Below are 15,843 nucleotides of genomic sequence, written 5' to 3'. Positions count from 1 at the left end.
TTTGTCCTGCTTTTAAGAGAGGACATACTTGGGCAATTTTTCACAATATAGTAGATGCCAGTGTTATTTCTATACTGGAACAGCTTAGTTAGGTGCACGACATGTTCTGGAGTACAGGTCTTCAGTACTACTGCAAGAATGTTGTCAGCGAAATAAATCCATAGAGGCTGATATCCCGTCACCAAGTCACCCTTTATTTACATGTGGAGAGTCCTTGATGCTGAACCTGCTCCTTCATAGCCAGATCTCAGAATCATAGAATTACTGCAGCGTGGAAGCAGGCCGTTCAGCCCATTGAGTCCACTCCAAACATCTGAAGAGCATCCCAACCAGACCCACCCACCTGCCCTATCTCTGAAACCCTGCATTTCCCATGGCTAATCCACCTAGCCTGCTCAACCTTGGACACTATGGGCAATTTAGCATGGCCAATCGACTTATCCTGCACATTTTGGACACTGTGAGGAAACTGGAGCAGCCGAAGGAAATCCACACAGACACTGGAAGAATGTGCAAACTCCACACAGACAGTCACCAAAGGCTGGAATTGAACCCAAATTCCTGGCACTGTGAGGCAGCAATGCCAACCACTGAGCCACCATGCCACTCTGTCTAACACCCCATCTGTTCTTATCTGTCAGCCAAGGCTACCTGATTGGACCAGGTTAACAGCCCCAATTAGGGAACTCATATTCAATGAGGTCCACCTGGCTGACCTTGTTACAATCACTAAAGTCAGGGCTCATGGACTTTACAGCATCTATGCCTTCAACTGTTTCTTGATATAATGTGGAGTGAATGGAAACAACTTTGTCTTTTTTTGCTGATGTGCTGCATTATTGGGGGATGGCGATATTTCTGTGGCCTCTTCAAGAGAATTATTTAATTGTCCACCAACATTCCGGTCTGGATTTGGCAGGATTGCAGATCTGATTTATTGGGATGTGAGATTGTTTAGCACTGTCCAATATACAGCACTTAAGCTCATTGGTGTGCAAGTGGTCCTGTGTTGTATCTTGACCCCTGCTCTGATTTACCTCAAGATAGTGTTACTGAATATTTTAATATTGTTGTTATGCACTAGAAAAAGTGACTTAATGAACATACTGGCTGGAAATCCCTATTTCTTTTTAGAAAGCAAGACTAAAGCCACATCAGATGACATGAAATCACAATCAAAGATGGCTGTACACATGAAATACCATACCTTTTCCAGTCCAAAGCAATAAGTGGAGCCAATGTGTCCGCAATAGCACAATAATAATTACCTGCGAAGTAGGTGCAATTAAACCAGCCCCATTGATGATAATGCAATAACCATGCCAATTTCACATTGGCATCTTGACATCAAACCAACATTAACTATCATGCTCATTGTCTGAAAGTATCAGTAGTGGGCCAAGATTGTGAATAATTGGCACAAATTAAAGCTAATGTGTACCACTTAAAGTTAGTCTGCATATCTGAAAGTGGAGATGAGTTGTGACTAGAGCAACTGCTGGGGTTCATAGTTGAAGTAAATCCAACCCAGAAAAGAATGGGGAATAGCACAACAGGAGAGAGAGAGAGAGCAAACTGCAAGGTTTTTGAATTCTGCATATTAGGTGCTGAAGGATATGATGGAAACAAAAGGAAGAAGTCCTGTGTCTGTGGGGAGAATGGATGTTGCTGGTCGATGTCGGAGACCGGAGGACTTGGATGCAATGTCACAACATGTTTAATGACTTCCCATGAGTGATCAAGGTCAATAAATGCATTTTCAAATAACATATTTTGTCAACAGCACCTTTAACCTCTGATACTCCCTAACTAAACTATTGGCCTACAAGTAATCTCTATCAAATAGGACTCATACCTGAGATTCATAGAGTTTGTCTTACCCTCAGACCTTGTTGCAAATGTCATATCCACATCCCTCATGTTACACACACAGCCAGCTATTCAACTATGGCAGTCACATCAGTCAAACAGATTGGTTAACACTTACTGACACACTCCTGTTCTTTCAGGACAAGGTAGCATGCAGCACAAGGCTGCAGGATTAAACCAGAAGGAGACAAATACATCTGCACATCCTTGCCCCCAAGTGTTTTCGAATATTGACACAGCCATTACATAAGTGATGGCCAAGGATGGGGCTGAAAGCATTGAGGATAATGATATCCTCATAAACCAATGCTCCTTCTTATTTTCCAGCAGCCCCTTATCCCTGACTCTCTTCTGCTCTACAGTCTACAAATGGTGCTAAACCTGTGCCTATTGTTCTGTGCCAACTCTCCACACCACAACATTCCCCTAACCCTGACTCTCTTTCATGTATTGAAGCTGTGAAACCTGGCCCGGGCCAGGCAAACTACTTTGCCACAAGAGGACATTGATATACTCCTTGTCACCCAACAAGTTAGCCCATGGTTTGGCAAAATTGAGTCTCCACTGTATAGTAATTCTGGCAAGCTGTAATTGCCTACAGAGGTTAGTGTTCCATGTCAACAGATCAGCTTTCTTGCTATGGCCATCTTTCACACTACTAGTAGGAGGATGAAGAAAATGGAAGAAGTTAAGTGTAACTGGCAGAAACCCCCAGGACTGGTATTCCTGATTTCCATGTTTCCATATGAAAGTATTGTTTGAAAGCAAAATTCACATTTGTTTGATGACCTCTTGTTAGACTGCATTCTTGGTAGGAAAGCCTGAGCAGTATGATGCTTCAGTCAGAGGATCCCAAATTTAAAACATGGTCTTAAAATGGACATTAGGCCCTCACTCAAGGGGCACAAAGCCCTTGTGCTCAACTCAATTTGGATTCAGACAAGTTCAGGTGTGATTGCAGCATAACACATTGCTTACTTCTCATGTTCTTATGCCGTTATGATATTCATCTATAAAGTTGATCTTCATTGCACCAGTTTCTACCTGGTGACCTCCTGGCTTCCTGAAGGAAGATCTCTCTTGCCCTTTGCATCAAGACTTCTAACTCCACAGCAGGGTACCTGGCTACATGCTGTCTGGCCTGTTGTGCCATTTCTAAATGTTCTCCCTGGTATCAAACTCTCTTTCACAATTTTCAGGTGCTGGTACAGTCAGAATCCACCTCACCATGAAGAAATCCAATCTGGTTACATAATTCATGGTAATATCAAAATGTATTCCTCAAAACTAAAATTCCCCAGTCCAGGCTGGCCATCTCAAATATCCTCTGTATCATCTCTAGTACAATCTCATTTTAAGTGCAGTGAACGGAACTGCAAACAGAATTCTAACTGTGGTCAATGTTTTATTCAATTCTAGCATAACCTTCTTGCCCTTATAATCTATGGCTCATTCGTATGTCTTCTTGACAAGCTATTCTATTTATTAGTCAACATTTGTCAGCTTGGACTAGTTGGACCAAAAGGTCTGCTTCCATTCTATACATCTCTATTACTTTATAAGTCTAAAATATGACATAACTCTATAAGCTCCCTCTGTTCTCTATACTTCTCATATTTTATTAGTTATCATGTATTCTCCTGGCTTGTTATGTTTCTCCAAATACTTTCATTAATGACTTAGATGAGCAAACCAAATGTAATATCTCCAAGTTTGCAGCCAACACAGAGCTGAATGGGAAGTTGAACTCTGAGGAGGAGAATGCAGGGATGTTTCAGTGTTTTGTGGACAAGCTGAGTGAGTGGTCAATTCCACATGGCAGATGACGTAAAATGTGAATAAATGTGAAGTTATCCAGTTTGGTAGCAAAAACAGGATGGCAGATTATTATCTGAATGACAGTAGACTAGGAAAGGCAGAGGTGCAATGAGATCTTGTACACCAGTCGCTGAAAGTTAGCATGCAGGTGCAGTAGGGAGTCAAGAAGGCAAATGAAATGTTGGCTTTCAGCGCCAGAGGATTTGAATATAGAAACTGGGGTGTCTTGCTTCACATTTGGAGTATTGTGCGCACTTTTTGGTCTCTTTATCTGAGGAAGAATGTTCTGAATATGGAGGGAGTGTAATAAATATTTGCCAGACAGATTGGGATAGCAGGACTGATGTATGGAGAAAGATTGGTCAGCTATGAATGTATTCACTGAAGTTTGAATCTCATAAAAATGTATGAAATTCTAACAGGATTAGACAGGGTAAACACAAGTAGGATATTCCAGATGACCAGGGAGTCCAGAACCAGGGGTTATAATCTAAGGATATGGGGTAGGTCATTACGGACTGAGGAGAAGAGAAATTTCTTCACATAGAGAGTGATAGGCTTGTGAAATTCTCTACCACAGAGGCGACTGAGGCCATAACATTAAATGTTTTCAAGGAGGAGGTAGACATATTTCTTAGGGCTATTGGGATTGAAGGCATTGGGTGAAAGCAGGAACAAGGCGTTGAATAGGATAGTCAGCCATGATCTATCGAATAATGGAGCAGGCTCAAATAGCTGAATGGCCTATTCCTGTTCTTATTTTCTTTGCTATGTTTCTCACACCTATCTAGATTAAACTCCATCTGTCACTATTCCACCCACTGGATAAGTCCATTGGTATCCTCCTGCAATCTATAGTGATCATCTTCATTATGAACCACTTATCCAATTTCTTTCCTCTCTATTTTATATCTTGCCTTTTGCACCACATTCCTAAGGTATGCACCATCCTGACAACATTATAATCATTTCTTTCAAATTATTTCATAAACTACTTCTCGTAAAAATGGTCTTAATTTTTCATTAAAAACCAAAAGAACAGTGGATGCTTTAAATCAGGAACAAAAATAGAAGTTGCTGGAACAGCTCAGCAGGTCTGGCAGCATCTGTGAAGAGAAAATCGGAGTTAACGTTTCGTGTCCAGTGACCCTTCCTCAGTTCTGACCCGAACCTGACCCGAAACGTTAACTCTGATTTTCTCTTCACAGGTGCTGCCAGACCCGCTGAGCTTAATTTTTCATTGTTTCATCAAATTTGCACCTCCCCATAGGACACAGCATCCAAGTAACTCTACACAGCACACTGTGTACTGTCTCCAATGATGAGAGCCAGGGAGTTGTGTTTAGATGGATCTGTGTTTCCTTGTACGCAAATTATAGATATGTAATATGTAAACTACTGGCAAAGCAAATGGTGTGCTCGACTTTATTGGAAATGGATTGGGTACAAGATGTAATTACTGCAATTATTTAGGGCCTTGGTGATTCTCACTAGAGTACTCAAAAAGGCTTTGGTGTCCTTTCCTAAGGAAGGATTCCTTAAGGAGAGTGCAATGAAAGTTCACTGGACCTATTCCCATAATGAGAGGATTTCCTAATGAGATTGACTGGACTAGGCCAGTTTTCTCAGGCGTTTAGAAGAATGAGTAATGACCTCATTGAAATCTATAAAATGCATAAGGGGCTTGACAGGGCATGTTATATTTATCCAGATCAGCACTGCTGGCACATTGTGGCATTGATAATGTCTGCCAGTATGTGGTACTGGGTAAGGGTTGTTTGAGGTAGTTTGCTGTCACCAATCCTCCTTTAGTTTTGGCCTATCTAGTGATTAATGGTATAGAATACATTACAGCAGAGGTTCATTCCTTAGATGACAGGACATTTTTTTGCATGATAGCAATGCATACAACTATATTTGGTCAGCTATAATTATTGGCATCTTAGAGAGCTTGTAGATACACCTTCTGCCTCCAGAGCTAACATGGAGCTCATTGTCTCCACTCACAGGATGTGTGATATCAGTGGGATAGATGGAGCAATGTATTGTGAATCTTAATCTTTTCAGAGCCATTACTTTATACAATTTATTTTTGTTCATTCACAGGATGAGGGCATTGCTAGGTAGGCCAGCATTTATTGCCCAACCCTAATTGCTCAGAGGGCAGTTAAGAGTCAGTCACATTGTTGAGAGTCTAGAGTCACATATAGACCAGAGCAGATAAGGATGGCAGCTTCCTTCCCTAAAGGACATTAGTGAACCAGATAGTTTTTTTTCCTGACAATTACCAATTATTATTAATCATCATTAGACTCTTAATTCCAGATTTTTATGGCATTCAAATTCCACAATCTGCCATGGCCGGATTTGAACCTGAGTCTCCAGATCATTACCTGGGTCTCTAGGTTAACAGTCTAGTGGATAAATACCACTAGGCCATCACCTGCCCAATATCTCCATTACCTTACAATATCTTGTCTACAATAAGCTTATTTACTCATCGTTAACCCACTATATGTTCATATATATAGTTATATTATATTTAACCCCAACCCACCACCACAAACCACATCTTTAATTTCACAAATGCAGGCAGTCTAGATGTATTGCACTTTTTCTACAATGCATTATCTTTGGACTTGGAAAAATGTTAAATTTTCTGCTTGTGGGCAGTTCACCTTGATTTTGCGGATTGTTTTTTTACTGAAGGGTTTTTAATTGCTTGGATAGCCTTTGAAGAGAATGTTATTCTTTTGTAGACATTGTTGTTGATCCATTAGCTTATTAAAGGATCTTAATCTCTTTCACAGAGGAGCTCCTCCAGTCTGCTAACTGAGGTAGTTATCTCACAACATCATCTGGTGGGTCTTCAATCCTTGCAATATGTCCATCACGGAAGACAATGCTCTGTTGAAGCAATATATTCTTCTTTGTAGTGTCATGGTTTTCTGGGCCAGGTGATTGTTTTCTAATTGAAAGAAAAACGTCTCTCTTCTTACAGCATCCTGGATGCTTCGACCAGGCAGTTTCTTCCATTTGACCATGTCCTGGATCAGTGCATATCTGTCTGGCTCCCATATCCCCATTGCAATATTGATCAGGCTGGACATCTTCGGTTTGTCTTTTGTGTTTGTTCGACTAGTGAAGTAAATATTTCAGTAACACAGGAGTGTATGATTCCATCTCTATAGTGGAAAACCAAAAATTGTAATATTGTAAGGTGCATTCTTCACTTTGCACACTAGGTGGTGCACTTGCCTTAGAACTGACAGAAAGCTGAGTTGAAACTGAGTCCCAGCTCTTCAAATCTGTTTCAAGATTCCAATAACCATCACTCCAAAGCACAGCTTTGAATGAAGCAATATCATTCATTTTTGTGTTTCTATTTAAATATTGCTAAAGAAAAAACGTGACAGCAACCCAGGTTAATCTTTAAGAGAAACTGAACAAAGACAAAAGAGGATGAATCATCGGAAACTGGAATGAACGGGACTAACAATTGTGCAAAAAACTGACCTGATTACAGTAATTGTGAAATTAACTGGTGTTGATAAAGTGGTAACACAGTGTGGAGCTGGAGGAACACAGCAGGCCAGGCAACATCAGAGGAGCAGGAAAGTTGGCGTTTCGGGCCGGGACCCTTCTTCTGAATCTTCTGATGCTGCCTGACCCGCTGTGTTCCTTGAGCTCCACACTGTGTTATCTCTGACTCCAGCATCTGCAGTTCTTACTATCTCTGGTGTTGATAGAGTATTGTGAAGTCGAGTGGGTGAGTTCAATATTAAATCAGATCCCGAAAAGGAAATAGATGGAAAAAAAAAATTAAGGCAGGTCATAAAAAAAGTGATGAAAAGGGAAAGTTATCAAAAACACTTAGCATTCCTTAGATCACCACTATTGATAACCCAAAGGAATGTGATGGCACCGTTGTAATAGGTAATAATAACAGATAATAACAGGTTGTTTGGCAATGATGAACAATTATCACGCCATTACGAAGGTACTTAAGACTGGAATAGAAACGAATTGCTTCCTCTGACAGGTTTAGTTCATTTCTACCCGAAAGTACAGAAGTATCATGCCATCTAATGCATTCTAATGTTGAAACAGACAGCAAGTTGCGGTTTTACAAAGCTAAAAGCAGGGCATGGTAAATCAAACTGTAAACATTTGGATATTTGATTTTAAACATGCGACCACCCATCGCCTGAAATTCCTGTTTGATTTGTGTACGAATAATTATAACCTCTTCACTTCTTCATTTCTTTGACAGGAAAATTTCAACAAGTATCGAGTCAAAAAAGCTGCAGCACGAGTGTGGAGCTGGAGGAGCACAGCAGGCCAGGCAGCATCAGAGGAGCCGGAAAACTGACGTTTCGGGTCGGGACCCTTCTTCAGAAATGGGGCCGTCAACTTTCCTGCTTCTCTCATGCTGCCTGGCCTGCTGTGTTCCTCTAGCTCCGCACCGTGTTATCTCAGACTCCAGCATCGTCAGTTCTTACTATCTCTCAGCACGAGTGATTTGTTTTGTATCTCCCATAAGCAATAAATGCAGATCTATTTGAACAACGCAGTTGAATTTGCAATAATTGAAGATGTCTTAAATCAGTTGTGTTATTTTCCCTCAATCATCTTCCCCATCTTGTTAAAGCATTGACTCATTCATGTCGCTATTTGTCTTTATTCGTGGGTCTCAACGGGGCAATGATATGTGGGGAGAGGAAGCACAAAGATGGGTGGGACTAGACTGTAAGGATGGGGCTCAGGATGTAATGAAGAGAACTGATGTTATTCCAGGCAGTGTGTTGGAACGTGTGGAGGATCTGTCATGATGAGATGTCAGAAGAAAGAGATATAGTGGTATCTGTGGGGTGGAGGTGGGGGGTGTGGGTGTTAATACCCAGCTGAGCCAGAGACTCACAGTGCCTTCCATATTCACTCATCCTCTCAGTGCGATCTATGATGGGAAGTTGGTTACGACTACACACCGAGTGGTTAGAATCGGAGTTCCATTTTCCTTCCAACACCCAGACTCCACTTATGAGTTACTGTAAGCTCTTTCAAGGGGAAATTACATCGTTTAGGCACTCACATAGTACAGGTTGAAGTCATCTGTAATTATATACATGGTGCGTATGAAATGCATGCAGTGTAAAACTGTATGAGGTGCAAACGCTGGTCACAAGCAATCATAGATCATTGTAGATTGAAGATCATCAACTCTGTGAAGCAGAAGTAATCACACGAGACCTTAAAAGTAGCACCTGTAGGCCACAAAGCACAACGACAATGTAAGATCTCACAAGCTGCACAGCGGCACAGAACTGATTTTTCTCACCTTGAACTGTATGTAGTTTGCAAGATGCTCATCTACGCAATGATGCACTTTCTTGAGTAATATGGGGCTCGGAGCACAAGGTCTCACTACTCATGCAGCACCTACAATCTCCAATTGTCACTTTGTGACATGACTGTGCTGCAGTCATTGGAATATGGTCGAGTGTCAAAGTGCCTTTTAGAGGCATCACTTGGCCCTCCTAGTCAGAGTGCTCCATGTTCCCCGAATAGATGATAATGTTAATTTGTCTTTTGTGAGTGATGTGAATACTGACTGGTCACATCACAAAGGACATGGCATAATTCCATGTGAGTGTCCCGGGAGATTCTCAGCCTGCATTGATATGACACCCTGCTCCTCCAGAAGAAATAGCATCAAGGATGAAAGATTTTGGCCCTCTTGCACATCCAGTGAGATAAGCAGGTAGACATAAAGTCGTAGAGTCATACAGCATGGAAACAGACCCTTCCATCCAACCAGTCCATGCTGAACATAATCTCAAACTAAACTGTGTCTGAACTGTCTGCTCCTGGCCCATATCCCTCCAAGCCTTTCCTGTTCATCTACTATCCAAATGTCCTTTAAATATTGTAATTGTACCCGCATCCACCACTGCTTCAGGAAGTTCATTCCACACGTGAACCACCCTCTGTGTAAAAAAAAGCCTCTTCTGTCTTTTTTAAATCTCTCTCCTCTCATCTTAAAAATGTGCCCCCTTGCCTTGAAATCCCCTATCCTAGGGAAAAGACAACTACCACTAACTCTATCCATACCTCTCATTATTTTATAAACTTCTATCAGGTCGCCTCTCAACCTCCTACACTCCAGTGAAAAAAGTCCCAGCCTATCCAGCCTTTCTATATAACTCAAACTTTCCACACCTAGCAACATTCTGGTAAATCTCTTCTGAACCATTTCAGTTTAATAATATCATTCCTATAACAGGGTGACCAGAATTGGACACACTATTCCCGAAGAAGAGTCACCAATGTCCTGTACTACCTCAACATGAATTCCCAACGCCTATACTGAAAGGACTGAGCAATGAAGGCAAGCGTGCTAAATGCCTTTTTAACCACACTGTTTATATGTGACTCAGAAGTGGATTTAAAATTACAAAAGGCTCATATTAAACAAAATGAAATTTGAAGAAGTTTAAATCCTGCCCTGCATATATTGCATCTGCAGGTTTGAAAATAATTTTGGGAAGATATAGTGGCATTGCTACTCAGTGACTCATTCATTAGGAAAAGATGATGTACCTGAAGACAGTAGATAGTACAATTCCTATGCCTTAAGTAGAAGGAAAGAACTTGTCAGGGTTATTGATAAATCATCTTAATATCAATGGTTGAAGAAATAATGGACGGATTATGAAAGAAGAGTACAGAAGAGCATTTAGAAGAGGGAAATATAGCAATGAATAGTTAGCAAAGATTTCAAAAGGAGGGATCTTGTTTGACTAACCTTACTGAAGTTTTTGAAATAGAAACAAAGAATAGACAATGATAATGTAGTAAATGTAATTTGAAGGATTTTTAAAAGGCCTTTGATAAAATTTCCTGAAGTAGACTAATGAATAAGCTTAGAGAATGTGGCATCAGAAGACAAATGGGAGAATTAATTTCTAACTGGCTTCAGGACAGAAAGCAGCGTGATAAAAGATGAGAAGTGGTTTCCTTACAAGGATAAGTTCTTGGACTAATGGTATTCACAGCTTACATTAATGATTTCAAATTTGAGATCGAAGTGCAATTTTTACATTTGTGGATGACACCAAATTGGTCGGTTGGAGGATTACTCATATTGAAGACTGCAACAAGACATTAATAAGAGAATGAGCAATTATCTTTATTCATTCTTGGGATGTGTGCATTGTTGGCTGGGTCAGCATTTATTGCCCATTCCTAGCTACCCTTGAGAAAGTTGTAGTTAGCTGTCTTATTGAACTGCTGCATTCCATGTGCTATAGACCTACAATGCCATTAGGGAGTGAGTTCCAGAGTTTTGAAAAAGGACAAAGTCAGGATGGAAAATGGCTTGGAAGGATATATGCAGGTGGTTGATTTCCCATGTATCTGCTGCCCTGGCCTTTCTAAGTGGTAGTGGTTGTGGGTTTGTATGTTGATGTCTAAAGAACCTTGGTGCATTTCTGCAGCGCTCCTTGTGTTACGCACTGCTGTTACTGTGTCTTGGTGGTGGAAGGATTGAATGCTTGTGGTTGTGATGCCAATCAAGTGCGCTGCTCTGTCCTGGATGGTGTCAAGCTTCTTTAGTGCTATTGAAGCTGTTCCCATTCGAGAAAGTGGGGAGTAGTCTATCATACTCCTGACTTGTACCTTATAGATTATGGACAGGCTTTGGGGTAACAGGTGAGCAAGGTGCAGAGAAGATTTGTAAAAATAAACCAGAAATTCGTGGGTGCTCATATCAGAAAAGGACTGAAAAGCTGGCTGTCTTCCCTCTTGAAAAGAAAAGAAAATGAATGGGAAACCTAATATAGATCTGTTAAATCTTGAGAATTTTGATTAGTGTGCCTATAGAGAAAATATTAAAACAAAAATATAAAAGTAGAATGAGAGGGACAAGGTATAACTAGAGGATTTTGTAAAAATCATGAATGAGACAGTCAACAGGAAATTCAGAAGATATTTCTTTATTGAAAGGCTGGTAAAACTATGAAACTCACTAAGAAAGTGATTGAATTGAGAGTTGAGTGTGAATCAATACTTTATCAAAGCTCATCATAACACCATAAGTTATAGGAGCAGAATTAGACCATTTTGCCCATTGAGTCTGCTCCACGTTTCTCAATCACATTCTCTTGCCTTCTCCCTGTAACCCTTGATCTGCTTACTAATCAAGAAACTATCTTTCTCCATCTTAAGTAGTCTCAATGACTTGGCCTCTACAACCTCCTGTGGCAATGGTTTCCACAGAATAATCACCCTCTGGCCAGAGAAATTCCTTCTCATTTCAGTTTTAAAGGGCCATCCTTTTACGCTGAGGGTGTGCCCTCGGGCCCTAGTCTCTTGTATTAGTGGAAACATCTTCTCCACGTCCACTGTATCCAAACCTTTAAGTATTCTGTAAGTTTCAATGAGATCCACCCTCATCCTTCTGAACTCCATTGAGTACAGACCAAGAGTCCTCCACTGCTCCTTATATGACAATCTCTTCACCCTGGGATCATTTCTGTAAACCTCCTCCGGACCTCCTCCAAAGCCAGCACATCCTTTCTTAGGTATAGAGCCCAAATCTCCTCACAATATTCCAAATGTGATCCGACCAGGGCCTTATACAGCAATACATCTCTGATCTTGTATTCTAGCTCTCTTGAAATGAATGTTGACATTGCATTTGCCTTCCTAATCGCTAACTGAATCTGCATGTTAACTTTAAGAGAGTCCCGAACAAGGACTCCTCAGCACCTTTGTGCTGCAGAATTCTGAAGCCTTTCCCCATTTAGGAAATAGTCTATGCCTTTTTTCATCTTAACAAAGTGCATAACCTCACACTTTCCCACATCGTCTCCAATCTGCCACTTCTTTGTCCACTCTCCCAGCCTGTCCAAGTCCGTCTGCAGCCTCTCCATGTCCTCAACACTACTATTCCTCCACCTATCTTTGTGTCATCTGCAAACTTAGCAACAATGCCCCCAGTTCCTTAGTCCAGATTGTTAATGCATAATGTGAATCGTTGTAGTCTCAACACTGACACCTGCGGATCTCCAGTAGTCACCGGCTGCCATCATGGAAAAGACACCTTTATCCCACTCTCTGCCTTCTGCCAGTCAGCCAATCCTCCAACCATGCCAATACGTTAGCGCTAATGCCATGGGCTCTTACTTAGCAGCCTCCTATATGGCACCTTGTCAAAGCCCATGAAAACCATTCATAATCTTAAAACATCCATGATCAAGCCTGAGCTTTTCATTTCTAGACAAAAGAACCTGAGCATGTTCAGGTCTTCTAAAAAGCTAGAAACTTTTGGTTTCGTCTTGTTCCAGTAAACCTTGTTGAAACTTCTTCAGTACCATGTGTCTTTTTTATAACGCAGAAATCAGACTGTTCCCAGTAAGCCAAGTGTGGTTTAAGTCATACCCTAAAGACTCTAGAAAGTTTAGACCAGTAAGTACCAATCTGTTCAATCTGTCCCTAAAGGTTCCAACCATCAATCCAGTTCTTTTCTTTGCTTGTCTTACATGTTATCAATGTCTCCCTATTCTGGAATTAGAATAGTGCAGCCAACCAAACTTTGCAAAGTACTCTCACTGCAGATTGACTATTAACCCGTACAAATTTTAACAAATTTTACCCCTTTTGAATTCTGTAACAGCAAAAATAATTTCTAGTACTTTGCTAGCATTCTTAATTATTTTGCAAATCTATGCTACTTTTTACAATGATTGCTCATTTGTACCCCTTGATCCTTCAGTTCGTTGACCTCATTTGGTTTCCCATTTTCTAAGGGATGGGTGATGTTTCTATTTTGTCTCCGAAGTTCATCATCTCACATCTATTTTTTAAAGTTCATTAGTCACTTAACTTACTAGTCTGTAACTTATTTCATGTTTTATCATATTGTTTTGCATTACATTCTTGGTTAGTGTTAGCTACACTCCCAATTTTAGTACCTCTGTAAATTTGATATCAAATCATCTGTTCATTAACATGAATTATGTATGTGGTCACGGTGTAGAATTGTGTAAAACATCACTTCCTACCAACTTCCAATCAAAGTAACTACCCTCACCCCCAATTTGCTGCTTTGTATTTTAAGCCAAATTTCTCATATATTCAAATATTTGTTCCCAGTCTTAACATCACACAATCCTTTCATATGAACTTTATGGTATAAATTTAATACATCTACTGCACTCTCCTCATTTAATCTTCCCATTTTCTTCAAAGAGTTCCACCAAGCTAGTGAAGCATGACTCAGTCTTTCAGAATTGGTGCTGACTATCTTATTACATTGGAAAACAATAGAATCCAATGTCTTTCCTATCACTGAGATTGAACTGACTGTTATATAATCATTAGATTTGTTTTATTTTTTTCTGTTTATATAAGAAAAGATATTACCTAAACTACTCAGCAGTTCTCTGGGTGCTAGCCACTCCTGTAAAGACCTTATATAGTGTACATGCTGTCTTTAGTCTACACTGGTGCATGCCATCAGGATCTGGGTTTTTACCTTATTTTGCTTTATACATTTCCCCCACCTTCTTGTTCATTGCCTGTGAGTTCACCTTAGTCATCTGTACTGGCCCTTGCCTTAAATGTTCCCTTTGTTACGTGTCTATGGAATAGTTTGTATTCCTTGCTGCTCTAATTTGATTTTGTAATTTCTCTATACCTTCCTGATGATTTTTATAAAGTTTCTCTTAAATTGTTGATATTCTCATTTTCCCCCTCCATCAACATCAAAGTACTTCTTTAATTGTTTTTCTTCAGGTTTAGTTTTCCCTTACTTGTCCACAGAGTCCCATTATTGATTTGCTTGGATTTTAGTGAGGTATGATTTTCTGAATTTTTGATTAACCCTGAAATTTCTGACTATTTTATCTCATTATGTTGGTTTTCCCCCCGAAGATACCCACTCAATTTGCACCCTTTAGCTCCATTGTCATTCCCTCATAATTTGCACTTCGCTAGTATTAACTAAATCTTTGTTTTATGCCCTTCTGGATCCTGATCTCCTTGAGTTGTGATAATTATTAGGTATTGCCCAGAACTTTGCTCCTGTTTCATTACCTATCAGAAAATGCAGCAGCAATTCTCTTCTTGTCTCAATGTTTAAAGGGTTTAATGAGAAAGGAGTACACATGGTTAAACCTCCTTTCCCTACATTGCCAAATATGGGTATATTTTAATCAGTCTAGTCATGGGTCATTTTGAGTTGAAGGCTTATTTAAGAAGGGCAGGTTTTGCCACTTCATTTGTGTTTGTGCATGTTCTTCACGTATCTTAGGCTTCAAAATAGGTATGATGAAATGGAGCTGTTAGGTCATCCTTATACTCCACTTGAGCAATTTCATATTGGAAATGCACTCCCATCCCCTACCACCTCCCCTCCCCTAACCCGTGCCAAACGAAGCTGAACTGGCTTTGTGTTGATATGGAATATGTTCTATAGATAATTTGTATTTGTCTTTATTCATTCATGGAATCTGGACGCACTTGGCTGAGCCAGCATTTATCGCCCGCCTCTAGTTGTCCTTGAGAAGGTGACGGTGAGCTGCCTTCCTGAACCGTTGCAGTTCATGTGCTAAAGGTAGACCCATAATGCCTTCAGGGAGAGAATTCTGGGGTTTTGACCTAGCGACGCTGAGGGAATAGCGATGTACTTCCACGTTGAGGGGCTTGGAGAAGAACTTGCAAGTGGTTGGTGTTCCCAGGTATCTGCTGCCCTTGTCTTCCTAGATATCAGTGGGTTTGAGAGGTGATGTGTAAGGAGCCTTGTTGAATTTCTGCAGTGCATTGTTCAGATGGTACACGTTGCTGCTACTTGTTCATGTCTCTTGCGCTCTTTCAGTCCTGGCGTATGAAATGTGAAAATATTACAGATCTTACCAATGTTACAATGTCGAACTCGCTGAAACCCGCTCGGTGGCGCTGTTGTCCTTTGGACTAACTTTTGAACCTTTAGTGGTTAATAAAAGGCAACTTGTGTGCGGCAGGCTGCAATGTGGGTGGTACGTTTCCCTAAACAGTATATTCCAAATGTTGCAATACTTCTCTACTGCTTGACGTAGAAACAATTATCACTTCGGAGCATGGAACATTTCATCTGTCCAATATACGGCAAATTCC

This window comes from Rhincodon typus, chromosome 2, assembly GCF_021869965.1.
Source record: "Rhincodon typus isolate 14 chromosome 2, sRhiTyp1.1, whole genome shotgun sequence".
Lineage (NCBI taxonomy): Eukaryota > Metazoa > Chordata > Chondrichthyes > Orectolobiformes > Rhincodontidae > Rhincodon > Rhincodon typus.
Note: the sequence above shows the minus strand (reverse complement) of the source record.